General features: G+C 40.5%; 1 protein-coding gene across 36 annotated transcripts in view; it reads left to right on the plus strand.

The window, feature by feature from the left end:
* Positions 1–14612, plus strand: part of Lar (tyrosine-protein phosphatase Lar) — a 1659242-nt gene that overhangs the window by 585401 nt on the left and 1059229 nt on the right. For 2 of the 36 annotated variants that reach the window (XM_067764601.1, XM_067764605.1), the window contains exon 1: positions 14059–14382. The exons of 29 other annotated variants lie outside the window; for them this stretch is intronic. The gene's annotated coding sequence lies outside the window, so the exon portion shown is untranslated. Of the gene's footprint in view, positions 1–5457; positions 5761–9530; positions 9610–9833; positions 9957–14058; positions 14383–14612 lie in introns of those variants that run through there. 5 more of the 36 variants (XM_067764593.1, XM_067764599.1, XM_067764602.1 and 2 more) reach the window with 5 other exon arrangements.

Genomic DNA, 14612 nt, shown 5'->3' on the forward strand with positions numbered 1-14612 from the left:
TGGATCGGTGTGAATTCCTTTCGAACTGATGATGTGTCCTAGGTAATGGAGTTGTTGCTGGACGAAGCTGCACTTTTCGAAGTTTACTTGCATCCTGTGTCTTTGTAGGCGCTCGAACACTTCCCTCAAGATCGCCAAGTGTTCTTCGAAGGTATCTCCCAATACGATGATATCGTCCAGGTAGGCGAAAACTTTTGGTTGGAGTTCGGGCCCAAGTATCGAATCCAGAGCGCGTTGAAAGGTAGCCGGAGCAGAGTGTAGGCCAAATGGCATGACTTTCCACTGGAACAACCCTCTGCCAGGAACTGTAAATGCGGTGTATGGTCGGGATGCTCTGGCGAGCGGGATTTGCCAGTAGCCGTTCTTCAAGTCAATGGTCGAGATGAATTTCGCCTCTTTCAGCTGGTCGAGAATGGCTCCAATTTGCGGCAACGGGTAAGCGTCTTGCTCGCTGGCAGCGTTGAGCTGACGGTAATCTATGCACATCCTCCACGTGCCCTGTTTTTTGCGGACTAGCACGATTGGCGACCTGTACGCGCTTCGTGATGGTTCTATTCTTCCTCCGGCTAATAACTCGTCTACCTCTTCGTTGATTACTTGTTGCATGGCCGGGTTGCGGGGGTAGTATCGTTGCTTCAGCGGTCGGTTGTGTTTGAGACGAATCGTATGCTCGGCTGCAGTGCTCGGTCCGATGATTTCGCCAAACCGCTTTTGGTGATGCGCCAGGAAGTTTCCCAGTTCCGTGTTTTGTTCGTCGCTCAGGTGTTCTCGGCTCGTCAATGCACATAGCGTGTCCAGTTCGGGTGCTCTCTTGGTCACGGTGGCCTCTAGCGGCTTGCCATCCAGCGTGACGATGATTCCCCTCTTTCTTAGGAAGTCCATTCCGAGGATTACCTGTTCGGCCAAGTTTGGGATAACGGACAGCATCGCGTCTGTGGCTCGTCCTTGATACACAATCCTTGCCGGGTAGGAATTTGAGGTAAAGACGCACGTTTGGTCTGCCAGCTGGATACTTCGCTTGTTGGGGCGTGCCTTGATGTTGTTCTTTTCTAGGTGTTTCCGTACGGTGTCATCTACATAGGATAGGGTGGCGCCGGTGTCCACTAGTGCGCGCACGCTCATGTCCTCGATGACCACTGGTATATAGAATCGGCCATCTACCTGCTGCCAGCTTGTGCTGGCGGGTGGTTCCCTCGGCTTCTCTGGTCGGACATACGGTGCTTGGCGGCTTCCTTTAATAGCGTTGGACGGCGTTCGGGATGCGTTCTCGGTAATTGGGCTAGTCGGAGGGCATGGGCAGTCCCTGGAGAGGATGTTGTCTTGGCCACACCGGGAGCAGAACTTCCTCCAGGGGCCCTTACATTGGAAGCGGAGCCTCTTAACAGCTCATACTCTTCCGTTAGCTCCAGGAGCTCCTCGATCGTCCTAAACTCGCTGCGTTTGACGAAAAGGCGGTATTCCACGCGTAGACCATCATAGATCCGTTCGAGGTGATTCTCTTCGCACATCGTCGGGTGTTGGCGGATCAGCGTTTCCAGTGCGAGGATGTAGTCCTTGGCCTTCTCTCGGCCTTGCTGTTTGCGTTGTCGGATGGCCTCTTCCAAATGTCGTATGTGTCGCTTAGGTAGAAAAAAATGTTGCACCTCCCTCCGCAGATCGGTCCAGCGGTGTATGTGTTGCTTACGGACGCGGTACCATTGCAGTGCCTTCCCACGTAGAAGCTCCGACAGTGTTGGGAGGAGTCGGTCGACGGGGATGCGGTAGCATTCGGCAAGCTCCTCTATCCTCTCAAGAAATTCGTGCAGTGACTCCTCCCCTGAAAAGTGCAAGTCCCAGCGGCGAACGGTATTCATAAGTTCACCGTCGCTCATTTCGTCTCGTTTCTGTAATGCGTTCTCTCCCTTTCCTCCGTGCGGCTGTGGGCTGTGGATCTGGATTGTAGGGATCGGCTTTGTTGTTGGCTGGGGTAGCGTAGCGAACTTCCCCTCTTCCTCGTTCACTTCTCGTTCCAGCTCTTTCAACAGGTCTTCACTGGATTTCCTGGCGCGTTTCGCTCGCACGTAAGAACTCAGTGCGCGACGCAGCTCGGCTACGGTTTGGCCTTCCACGTCGATTCGGTGTTCCTTACACTCCTCGATCAGCTTCTCCTTCCTAAGTAGGTAGATCCAATTGAGCGAGTCGGTGTTCAGCAGCGTGCCTTCCGGAGCCTGTGTGTGTGTTGTTTCTAGCGATGTGTTCGTTGAACCCGCCCCGGCCGTGTTAGTGGTGGTTGAAGTTGTTTTTCCACGGTCATCTGCGGAGGAGGGTCCCTGCTCGGGCGCCATTTATGAGGTGGGTTTTGTCTAAGGCTGGGGTAACGCTCAGTCAATCCAGAGTCGAGTAAAGGTCCCACAAACCCCTACTGAATAAATACACGATATTTATGTGTTACGAACACACGCACACACGGCTGGAGATATTAGGCGGACAGCAGCTTTCCGTCGCAAGCTGGCGAGGGAGGCGGAGCGTCGACTAACGGAGGTTCGGTAGGGCGGCTGAACGGTCGGGTAACGGACGGACTGGTACGGCGGTACGGAAGCAGCGGCGGGATAGAAGCAACGGCTTAACTGCGGTAGGATGGCAAGCGGCCAACGGTCGTCGTCGCAGTGGCGGGACGGATGCAGCGGCTTAACGGCGGTAGGATGGCGGACGGCCAACGGACGTCGTAGCAGCAGCGTGACGGATGCAGCGGCTTAACGGCGGTAGGGTGGCGAACGGCCAACGGTCGTCGTAGCAGCGGCGTGACGGATGCAGCGGCCTAACGGCGGTAGGATGTCGGACGGCCAACGGACGTCGTAGCAGCGGCGCGACGGATGCAGCGGCTTAACGGCGGTAGGATGGCGAACGGCCAACGGTCGTCGTAGCAGCGGCGGCACCAGAGGGGCGACGATGCGGCGGTGGGCTACGGAGCGCGTACCAGGGCCGTGGTGAGAGGGGAGATGGGCTGGCGACGGGGTTTACCTGGACAGCGGCAGCGTGTTCCGGGCGGGATAGGATGGACGTACCAGCGGACTTGTATTGGTCGGTCGGCTTCGGCAGGATCGGGCTGATCGAACGTCTTCGGCAGGCTCGGTAATCGGCGGGGTCAGTCACCTGCGGGAGAAACTGCGAGGACTCGGGTTAGTGCTGGTTTCACCGCTGGACACCCCCGCCTCCCTAATTGCACACTAGTAGAAGGTGCGTAAGGGGGGTGGGGTTGTACCAGCCGAGGCGCCGTGGGTCGACCCGCGGCGGAGGGGAAGTGCACCTTAACGGAACAGTGGTAGCCCCTTGTGCGCACGCATCGGCTCACGGCCGAAACCAGAGCTGCGGAGAGGGGGTCGTGCGGTCGTTCGGGCGGCGAGTCATTCCTTACCGGACCAGGACGACGGAGGGAAGGGTAGTCCTAAGACACCACTCGCGTCATCCTGGTGCAGCAGGGGGTGACTCGCGCCACGGCCGCACTCTCTTCTCCCCAGCTAACTAGAGGGAGTGGTTCCTCCGCTCCGGCCAGCCTACTAAAATCAGAGCTGAGGGGGGAGGGGGTTATTTGGTCATTAAGGCAGCAGGCCGCTCAACACCAGGGTGGGCGACGGAGGGAAGGATAGTCCGAAGACACCACTCGCGTCGTCCAGCCCAGGTGAAGGGTGACTCGCGCCATGACAGCGCCCCTTCCGCTCAGTCCGAGCCGCGGGGGAGGGGGGTTATTTGGTCATTAAGGCAGCGGGCCGCTCAACACCAGGGTGGGCGACGGAGGGAAGGATAGTCCGAAGACACCACTCGCGTCGTCCAACTCTGGTGGAGGGTGACCCGCGCCATGACAGCGCCCCCTTCCACTCGGCTAGCTAGCCGGAGAGGCAATTTTGTCTTTAAAAAGACAACCACTCCACCTGGCTCACCTGCGAGGACTGAATTGCAAAAATGCAAATTCAATGTTTATATGGGTGGTGCCGCAAACTGGTTGAGAAGTCAACGCACCATTATTGTGCTTTTTCATTCGTTTGCTATCAGTTGCTATCAGTGGTTGTTGACTATGCTATACAAGTGGTTTTTGGCTATGCTATAGAAACTGGTTGAGAAGTCAACGCACCATTATTGTGCTTTTTCATTGGTTTGCTATTAGTGGTTGTTGACTATGCTATACAAGCATAAGTACAAGTGGTTTATTGTAACGCTACGTTACAATATGTATGTATATGTAGCAAGCATGCGTATTTATGTATTCACATATTTACGTGTATTTACGTATGGCGGCCGCCGTGGTGTGATGGTAGCGTTCTCCGCCTACCACATCGAAGACCCTGGGTTCACACCCCGGGAAAAGCAACATCAAAATTTTAGAAACAAGCTTTTTCAATTAGAAGAAAAATTTTCTAAGCGGAGTCGCCCCTCGGCAGTGTTCGGCAAGCACTCCGAGTGTATTTCTGCCATGAAATGCTCTCAGTGAAAACTCATATGCCTTGCAGATGCCGTTCGTAGTTGGCATAAAACAAGTAGGTCGCGTACCGCCAATTATTAATAATATTAATAAAAATTAAAAAGGAGCACGACGCAAATTGGAAGAGAAGTTCGGCCTAAAATCTCTTCGGAGGTTATCGCGCCTTACATATATCTATCTAAGGCGAACTTCAGGTAATTTTTTATTTGAAGCGGTGTCGCCACTCGGCAGTTTTTGGCAAGCACTCCGAGTGTATTTCTGCCATGAAAAGCTTCTCAGTGAAAACTCATCTGCCTTGCAGATGTCGTTTGGAGGCGACATAAAACATGTAGGTACATTCCCGCTAATTTGTAGGAAAAATTTAAAAGGAGCACGACATATATTGGAACAGAAGCTCGGTCCAAAATCTCTTCGGAGGTTATCGCGCCTTACATATATCTCTCTAAGGCGAACTTCAAGTTATTTTTTATTTGAAAATAAGTATTTTCCCTTTCAAAACTCATTTTTTATACAAAATGACTGTTGATATGCGTTCTGCTAGCATCATTTAAACAGTGCTAGGATTTCTTAGGTAATTATAGAAAATTTTTTCAAGCATCCAGAAAACGCTTAAGAAATAATTGCACGCTTATATTTATAGTTGCAGCACGCATATTGTAAGAAATTTCGTAAAGTAAATGAATAATAAAAAGGGAGAATGTTGCTAACAGGAAGAAGCTAAAACAAATCGTGAACGTATTCTTGCGAATAGTGTGAATGAAATAAAAAAATCTGTAAGCATTTGCGTACAAATACCCTATTTGTGTTAAAAGCATTTTTTCATAAACTTTCTGGCAGCACTGTCGACAACAGTTTGGGTGCTACTGTAGTAATTTTTCATTATTACTGCTCTCATCTCGCTCGCACGCGTGGCAATTCGGTATGGCCAGACAAAGAGGATTAATAAATGAAGAGAAACTGTTCCCAGCAATTGTCACTTTTGCTAGTTGACAATCGCCAAATCGCGACGTGAATTTTCATGTAATATTCATTTCATCTCCTTAAAATTTTCGTGTTTTTAACCAAATATCAGCATTAATAAAGTGGAAAACTAATTTAAATGAAAATTTATTGTTTAAGAAGTGTGCTACTGTGAGAAAATTGCAAAGAAACGCCCACGTTTTCGCTAAAAAACAAGAAATTCAACTTTTCAATAGAGTGGTGTGAGGCGGCTTTTCCAATTGGACTATTGTAGTAGGAGCTTTGTGTGCATGTATATGCACGCCAGCGACTTTGACAGCTAACAAAAATCGATTTGTTTACATGTAAAATATTCCATTCTATGTATAAAATTGTTCAAATAATGCTGAATTAGTTAAACGTTACATAAATATAAGTAAACTAATACTAAAAACGTGAAAGTGCATGTACTATGAAGATAACGGTGTTTAAACACATACCTTAATTTGTTTTTGTCAAAGAGGATAAATAAATAAGAGGAGTCAGCTCGCCAAGACTGGCAGAATCACTCGCTGAAAAATTAAAGAAATGTACCAGCCTGACTGGGTCGCGCTTTACCTTTGTACTTCTCTTCCGTACAATCGCCGCACACTACTTTTTTCGCCGGAGCAAATGAGTATTTTTTTGGTTAGAGTTATTTTTTGTTTTATATCGAGTTTTCGTGAAGTAGAGATCTCAGCCATTTGAGTTTTTGTAAACTTGAGAAAATTTGATAATAATCAAATATGAATACTTTTGATGATCAAGTACTGAATATAGTTTTTCAATCAGATTTGAATCAAATGTGTTTACTTGAAGTGATCAACAATTTTTAATAATTTATCATTCAGCTTTCTGAATCTGAATAATGAATTTTATACTTGTTAAAATTTTACTTTTCACTGAATATCTTATTTTTTGTTTACATACATTTTTTCAATCATGAAGTTCAGAAAAAATATATTAACATTTTATTCTTCAAGACAAGAAATAATGTAAGTACTACTCGTAACCGAAGATGTCCCTAAAGGCTTGGTTTCCCCCAAAAGCGGTACCGCTATGTTACTTTCATAAGAAATTCACATTTTCATGATTCGAAATTATATGGGAGTGCTAATTTTTTTTTTATATTCAAAGTGTGAATTTGAATCTGTGCCTATGATTCAGGGCAAAACAAAAACAAAAGTGCTACAAGTGTATACCCAGCCAGGATTTTTTGAAAATTTTGAACAAAAAATACTCAAATAGCATACCCCAAAATGATTAAAAACTTTCAAATTTAAAAGCATTTTCTATTCGATAATTAACGTATCGTCGGGAGAAAAATGGGTAATTGTGCAGTTTAGGGGCCCCACCCTAAAACTGGGCCTTTTTTTTTGAGTGAGGTATCAAAAGACGCGTATTCACGTCTAGATCAAGAATCAGAAAGCGGAAGTTAACTTCTTTTACCCGTTCAAAAGATATTAACGAAAAACCGAAAAAAGACCTGTGGGTACTTCCGAAACCGGGGGTGGAATCCATAGTATTTTTGCGCAGAACACCTTTCTGCGTTGCTTATAAAAAATAACCCTGGGCTACGCCATGCCAAGTCCGGGTGTGTGGTATAACCGTGGCTACCGCTACAGTGATGCACAATTTTTTTTGTGGGTATCAACACAACAACAACCACATGAAAATCGCCAACTTCAACTGCAAATATCTCCGGACAGAGATAAAATTTTTCTTTTCGCCTTCAGATTATTGTTCTCGAGATTAATACGCGTCTTTTGATACCTCACTCAAAGATCTTGGCCCAACTTTAGGGTGGGGCCCCTAAACTGCACTACTACCGAAAAATGTACCATAAATGTGATTATTCTTGAATAATCATTTATGATTCATATTTCGAAACGCTTTTTGTTCATATTTGATATCATTGTAAAATTGGGCTTTAATTGTTTTAGAGTAATATTTGAATGCTTTTCACAGTAATTTTCTGATCATATCCGTGAACATATTTCAATCATTTTGGTTAAGCTTTTTGAATAATTTTTGGAATGCGATTATCATACATTTATTCTTCATATCTCATACAAAATAAGATGCCTAGTAAATGTCCATTAACCTGTTAGCTAAAAATTTCCATGCATTGTTCATATAAATTATTGAAAATAATTTTCCCATTTGCTGAATTGCCGAATTGACACAGCTTATGGCAATTTTTATTTGTTATTTGAAAACCCTCATCATATTCTGCCGAAAAATTGTTCGCGCAGCCAAATTTGCAGCAACTGTGTTGCAGTTGCTACATAAAAGTGGTGTTTTACCCCTTTTTGGTCCGAATTCGCACTGTGACGTCATACTGTATGTACTGACTTGTTTATCACATGTCAGTACAAAGTAAGAATTTTACATTATTTTCATAGATAAAAATTAATAAATGGGAGCGGCGAAATGAATTAAAGTAATTTTGCGAAGAAATATAACATTATTTCGCAAAAGTGCAATAAATTCGTTTATTTTAGTATTAATAATAAATTCCCCTGTTAGCTGTGAGTTTTTAAAGGTACAAACGGCAACACTTTTAGCCACCAACGACACATAATTTGGCTCGTGCCTATTGTATTTCATCGGCTAATTGCTACGAGCATTGATATTTACATATACATCTCCGTATACGCGAATTTACATAAATGATTTGGTCGCTTCATAACGTGGAAAGTGGCAAGTTGGTTTATTAATATCTTAAGACGCTGCCACAGTATCAAAGCGACCAAAGTTTTTATGCATGTCTGCCTTTACTTGGAGTATTATATGTATGTATATACATTTGTACTTTTTGCTTTGCTTTGTATTTTCATACATATATATTCAATGATACAATGCTCAACAGCTGATCGACAGGCACATGCTTCTTGTTTATATATGCATATACATACATTTTTAAGGGTGGAATTTATGCTGGTCAAGTGCATTTATCTTTCGACTTGGCTGATGAAACCAGGCTTTGAGTAATACTTACCCAACAACTCTCCCACCCATAGTCCACATAAAAACCCAATAAATCTTTAATTTCATTGAGAATTGGGCATATGCGTTTGCCGTCGGCAAAACGTTGTTAACATACATTAATACATTTTTACCAACAACCTTTAATAAATTCCAATTCAATCAATTGCCACTATGTGGAAGATTTTTACAGTTTTGTATGCAGCTATATTTATCATTAACACTATTTAAAATAGTGCAAAATGCGCATATAAAATTGATCAAGAGACAAAAATTAAAATTTGTATAATCCCTGCGCTTTTGGGTTTTAAAGTGGAAAAATTGAAACATGCTCTGAAAAGAAGCATTGGGTCATTACAACTTGGCTTCCTGATCGCTCGAAATATTTTTCGGCATGGAAGAATGGAGTCATGGCTAATGAGGCTTCCCATACAAAAGTTAAAGTGTACTTTGCAACGTTTTCAATAAAATTATTTGACTTGCAAAAAAAAGAAAGTGACACATTTCATCTTAACTACCTCAGGATATCATTTTAAATGAAAGTTGAGATTTGGTTGAATGAACACATTTTTATGACAAGTGAAGGTCAATAATATTCCTATATTGTTAATACAAAATGCTCACAATGAGTTTTGTATACGAAATCAAAACAAGACAGCCTACAAAATTCTTTCATACACAATAATATTCCTATATTGCTAATAGAAAATGCTCACAATGAGTTTTGTATACGAAATCAAAACAAGACAGCCTACAAAATTCTTTCATACACTTTAGCCAAATAACTCAAAACGCACTCAAAGAGATTTTTATTTTCGCCGCGTTTCTCAAGCAAACAGCGGACAGACACAAAGAAGAATCGCCGACCCAGTCATAGAATCCATCGAGAAAATATTGTTACAACTAGAAGAAAAACACACATTTTTCAAATCAGCGATTGACGCCTCTTATTATATTTATCCTCTTTGGAAATGTTTAGCCACTGCAAGTTGTAAATAGAATTCAGATACACAAACCAAAGAGGATAAATAAATAAGAGGAGTCAGCTCGCCAAGACTGGCAGAATCACTCGCTGAAAAATTAAAGAAATGTACCAGCCTGACTGGGTCGCGCTTTACCTTTGTACTTCTCTTCCGTACAATCGCCGCACACTACTTTTTTCGCCGGAGCAAATGAGTATTTTTTTGGTTAGAGTTATTTTTTGTTTTATATCGAGTTTTCGTGAAGTAGAGATCTCAGCCATTTGAGTTTTTGTAAACTTGAGAAAATTTGATAATAATCAAATATGAATACTTTTGATGATCAAGTACTGAATATAGTTTTTCAATCAGATTTGAATCAAATGTGTTTACTTGAAGTGATCAACAATTTTTAATAATTTATCATTCAGCTTTCTGAATCTGAATAATGAATTTTATACTTGTTAAAATTTTACTTTTCACTGAATATCTTATTTTTTGTTTACATACATTTTTTCAATCATGAAGTTCAGAAAAAATATATTAACATTTTATTCTTCAAGACAAGAAATAATGTAAGTACTACTCGTAACCGAAGATGTCCCTAAAGGCTTGGTTTCCCCCAAAAGCGGTACCGCTATGTTACTTTCATAAGAAATTCACATTTTCATGATTCGAAATTATATGGGAGTGCTAATTTTTTTTTTATATTCAAAGTGTGAATTTGAATCTGTGCCTATGATTCAGGGCAAAACAAAAACAAAAGTGCTACAAGTGTATACCCAGCCAGGATTTTTTGAAAATTTTGAACAAAAAATACTCAAATAGCATACCCCAAAATGATTAAAAACTTTCAAATTTAAAAGCATTTTCTATTCGATAATTAACGTATCGTCGGGAGAAAAATGGGTAATTGTGCAGTTTAGGGGCCCCACCCTAAAACTGGGCCTTTTTTTTTGAGTGAGGTATCAAAAGACGCGTATTCACGTCTAGATCAAGAATCAGAAAGCGGAAGTTAACTTCTTTTACCCGTTCAAAAGATATTAACGAAAAACCGAAAAAAGACCTGTGGGTACTTCCGAAACCGGGGGTGGAATCCATAGTATTTTTGCGCAGAACACCTTTCTGCGTTGCTTATAAAAAATAACCCTGGGCTACGCCATGCCAAGTCCGGGTGTGTGGTATAACCGTGGCTACCGCTACAGTGATGCACAATTTTTTTTGTGGGTATCAACACAACAACAACCACATGAAAATCGCCAACTTCAACTGCAAATATCTCCGGACAGAGATAAAATTTTTCTTTTCGCCTTCAGATTATTGTTCTCGAGATTAATACGCGTCTTTTGATACCTCACTCAAAGATCTTGGCCCAACTTTAGGGTGGGGCCCCTAAACTGCACTACTACCGAAAAATGTACCATAAATGTGATTATTCTTGAATAATCATTTATGATTCATATTTCGAAACGCTTTTTGTTCATATTTGATATCATTGTAAAATTGGGCTTTAATTGTTTTAGAGTAATATTTGAATGCTTTTCACAGTAATTTTCTGATCATATCCGTGAACATATTTCAATCATTTTGGTTAAGCTTTTTGAATAATTTTTGGAATGCGATTATCATACATTTATTCTTCATATCTCATACAAAATAAGATGCCTAGTAAATGTCCATTAACCTGTTAGCTAAAAATTTCCATGCATTGTTCATATAAATTATTGAAAATAATTTTCCCATTTGCTGAATTGCCGAATTGACACAGCTTATGGCAATTTTTATTTGTTATTTGAAAACCCTCATCATATTCTGCCGAAAAATTGTTCGCGCAGCCAAATTTGCAGCAACTGTGTTGCAGTTGCTACATAAAAGTGGTGTTTTACCCCTTTTTGGCCCGAATTCGCACTGTGACGTCATACTGTATGTACTGACTTGTTTATCACATGTCAGTACAAAGTAAGAATTTTACATTATTTTCATAGATAAAAATTAATAAATGGGAGCGGCGAAATGAATTAAAGTAATTTTGCGAAGAAATATAACATTATTTCGCAAAAGTGCAATAAATTCGTTTATTTTAGTATTAATAATAAATTCCCCTGTTAGCTGTGAGTTTTTAAAGGTACAAACGGCAACACTTTTAGCCACCAACGACACATAATTTGGCTCGTGCCTATTGTATTTCATCGGCTAATTGCTACGAGCATTGATATTTACATATACATCTCCGTATACGCGAATTTACATAAATGATTTGGTCGCTTCATAACGTGGAAAGTGGCAAGTTGGTTTATTAATATCTTAAGACGCTGCCACAGTATCAAAGCGACCAAAGTTTTTATGCATGTCTGCCTTTACTTGGAGTATTATATGTATGTATATACATTTGTACTTTTTGCTTTGCTTTGTATTTTCATACATATATATTCAATGATACAATGCTCAACAGCTGATCGACAGGCACATGCTTCTTGTTTATATATGCATATACATACATTTTTAAGGGTGGAATTTATGCTGGTCAAGTGCATTTATCTTTCGACTTGGCTGATGAAACCAGGCTTTGAGTAATACTTACCCAACAACTCTCCCACCCATAGTCCACATAAAAACCCAATAAATCTTTAATTTCATTGAGAATTGGGCATATGCGTTTGCCGTCGGCAAAACGTTGTTAACATACATTAATACATTTTTACCAACAACCTTTAATAAATTCCAATTCAATCAATTGCCACTATGTGGAAGATTTTTACAGTTTTGTATGCAGCTATATTTATCATTAACACTATTTAAAATAGTGCAAAATGCGCATATAAAATTGATCAAGAGACAAAAATTAAAATTTGTATAATCCCTGCGCTTTTGGGTTTTAAAGTGGAAAAATTGAAACATGCTCTGAAAAGAAGCATTGGGTCATTACAACTTGGCTTCCTGATCGCTCGAAATATTTTTCGGCATGGAAGAATGGAGTCATGGCTAATGAGGCTTCCCATACAAAAGTTAAAGTGTACTTTGCAACGTTTTCAATAAAATTATTTGACTTGCAAAAAAAAGAAAGTGACACATTTCATCTTAACTACCTCAGGATATCATTTTAAATGAAAGTTGAGATTTGGTTGAATGAACACATTTTTATGACAAGTGAAGGTCAATAATATTCCTATATTGTTAATACAAAATGCTCACAATGAGTTTTGTATACGAAATCAAAACAAGACAGCCTACAAAATTCTTTCATACACAATAATATTCCTATATTGCTAATAGAAAATGCTCACAATGAGTTTTGTATACGAAATCAAAACAAGACAGCCTACAAAATTCTTTCATACACTTTAGCCAAATAACTCAAAACGCACTCAAAGAGATTTTTATTTTCGCCGCGTTTCTCAAGCAAACAGCGGACAGACACAAAGAAGAATCGCCGACCCAGTCATAGAATCCATCGAGAAAATATTGTTACAACTAGAAGAAAAACACACATTTTTCAAATCAGCGATTGACGCCTCTTATTATATTTATCCTCTTTGTTTTTGTGCTTAGTTGCCGGCATAGAGGCGCCACTGCAACGCAACGTTGACGTCGACAGCGAAGTCTGTGTTTTGTTTGTGTATCCAAACCAAAGAGGATAAATATAATAAGAGGCGTCAATCGCTGATTTGAAAAATGTGTGTTTTTCTTCTAGTTGTAACAATATTTTCTCGATGGATTCTATGACTGGGTCGGCGATTCTTCTTTGTGTCTGTCCGCTGTTTGCTTGAGAAACGCGGCGAAAATAAAAATCTCTTTGAGTGCGTTTTGAGTTATTTGGCTAAAATGTATGAAAGAATTTTGTAGGCTGTCTTGTTTTGATTTCGTATACAAAACTCATTGTGAGCATTTTCTATTAGCAATATAGGAATATTATTGTGTATGAAAGAATTTTGTAGGCTGTCTTGTTTTGATTTCGTATACAAAACTCATTGTGAGCATTTTGTATTAACAATATAGGAATATTATTGACCTTCACTTGTCATAAAAATGTGTTCATTCAACCAAATCTCAACTTTCATTTAAAATGATATCCTGAGGTAGTTAAGATGAAATGTGTCACTTTCTTTTTTTTGCAAGTCAAATAATTTTATTGAAAACGTTGCAAAGTACACTTTAACTTTTGTATGGGAAGCCTCATTAGCCATGACTCCATTCTTCCATGCCGAAAAATATTTCGAGCGATCAGGAAGCCAAGTTGTAATGACCCAATGCTTCTTTTCAGAGCATGTTTCAATTTTTCCACTTTAAAACCCAAAAGCGCAGGGATTATACAAATTTTAATTTTTGTCTCTTGATCAATTTTATATGCGCATTTTGCACTATTTTAAATAGTGTTAATGATAAATATAGCTGCATACAAAACTGTAAAAATCTTCCACATAGTGGCAATTGATTGAATTGGAATTTATTAAAGGTTGTTGGTAAAAATGTATTAATGTATGTTAACAACGTTTTGCCGACGGCAAACGCATATGCCCAATTCTCAATGAAATTAAAGATTTATTGGGTTTTTATGTGGACTATGGGTGGGAGAGTTGTTGGGTAAGTATTACTCAAAGCCTGGTTTCATCAGCCAAGTCGAAAGATAAATGCACTTGACCAGCATAAATTCCACCCTTAAAAATGTATGTATACCGCAGCCGCGCGTGGGCGGTTAACCAACAAAGTGATGTGAAAGAAACTAACAAATTTAAAAAAGTTAATTCAATAAAAACCTGTTTAGTGCGCCATTTTTCGGTTATGAGCTGCATTGCTTAAACAGAGCCAGTGTGAGATCAAAAAATGCATCAACTGACAGACCAATTGATACTTCGGAAAACACAATCCTCTAAAATCAATCCTTATGCCAATAAATAATTGGAACGTGCTTTGTGCTTGTGACGTGCACTCTCATCCAAATCTTTGTATCAAAGACAAGACCAATTACCGCTTTCTTTACCATGAACGTTTTCTAGCTTCAAGGTTCGTATAAAACATTCCTACTATTTGCATAGGGTAAAATATGTATATTATTATCTAAATGTGTACCTATGCTTTTTAATTCATTACGAATCATTGTAGCTTAATAATATTTATTCAGGCATTCGATCCAAATAATTAGCGCTATATCGTTAACATTCATTAATCAAACTTATATCAGCTTATCAACTGCTGAATATTATACTATGTACCGGAGCGACTCGGGATTTTTC

This window comes from Eurosta solidaginis, chromosome 2 (assembly GCF_040869045.1).
Source record: "Eurosta solidaginis isolate ZX-2024a chromosome 2, ASM4086904v1, whole genome shotgun sequence".
Lineage (NCBI taxonomy): Eukaryota > Metazoa > Arthropoda > Insecta > Diptera > Tephritidae > Eurosta > Eurosta solidaginis.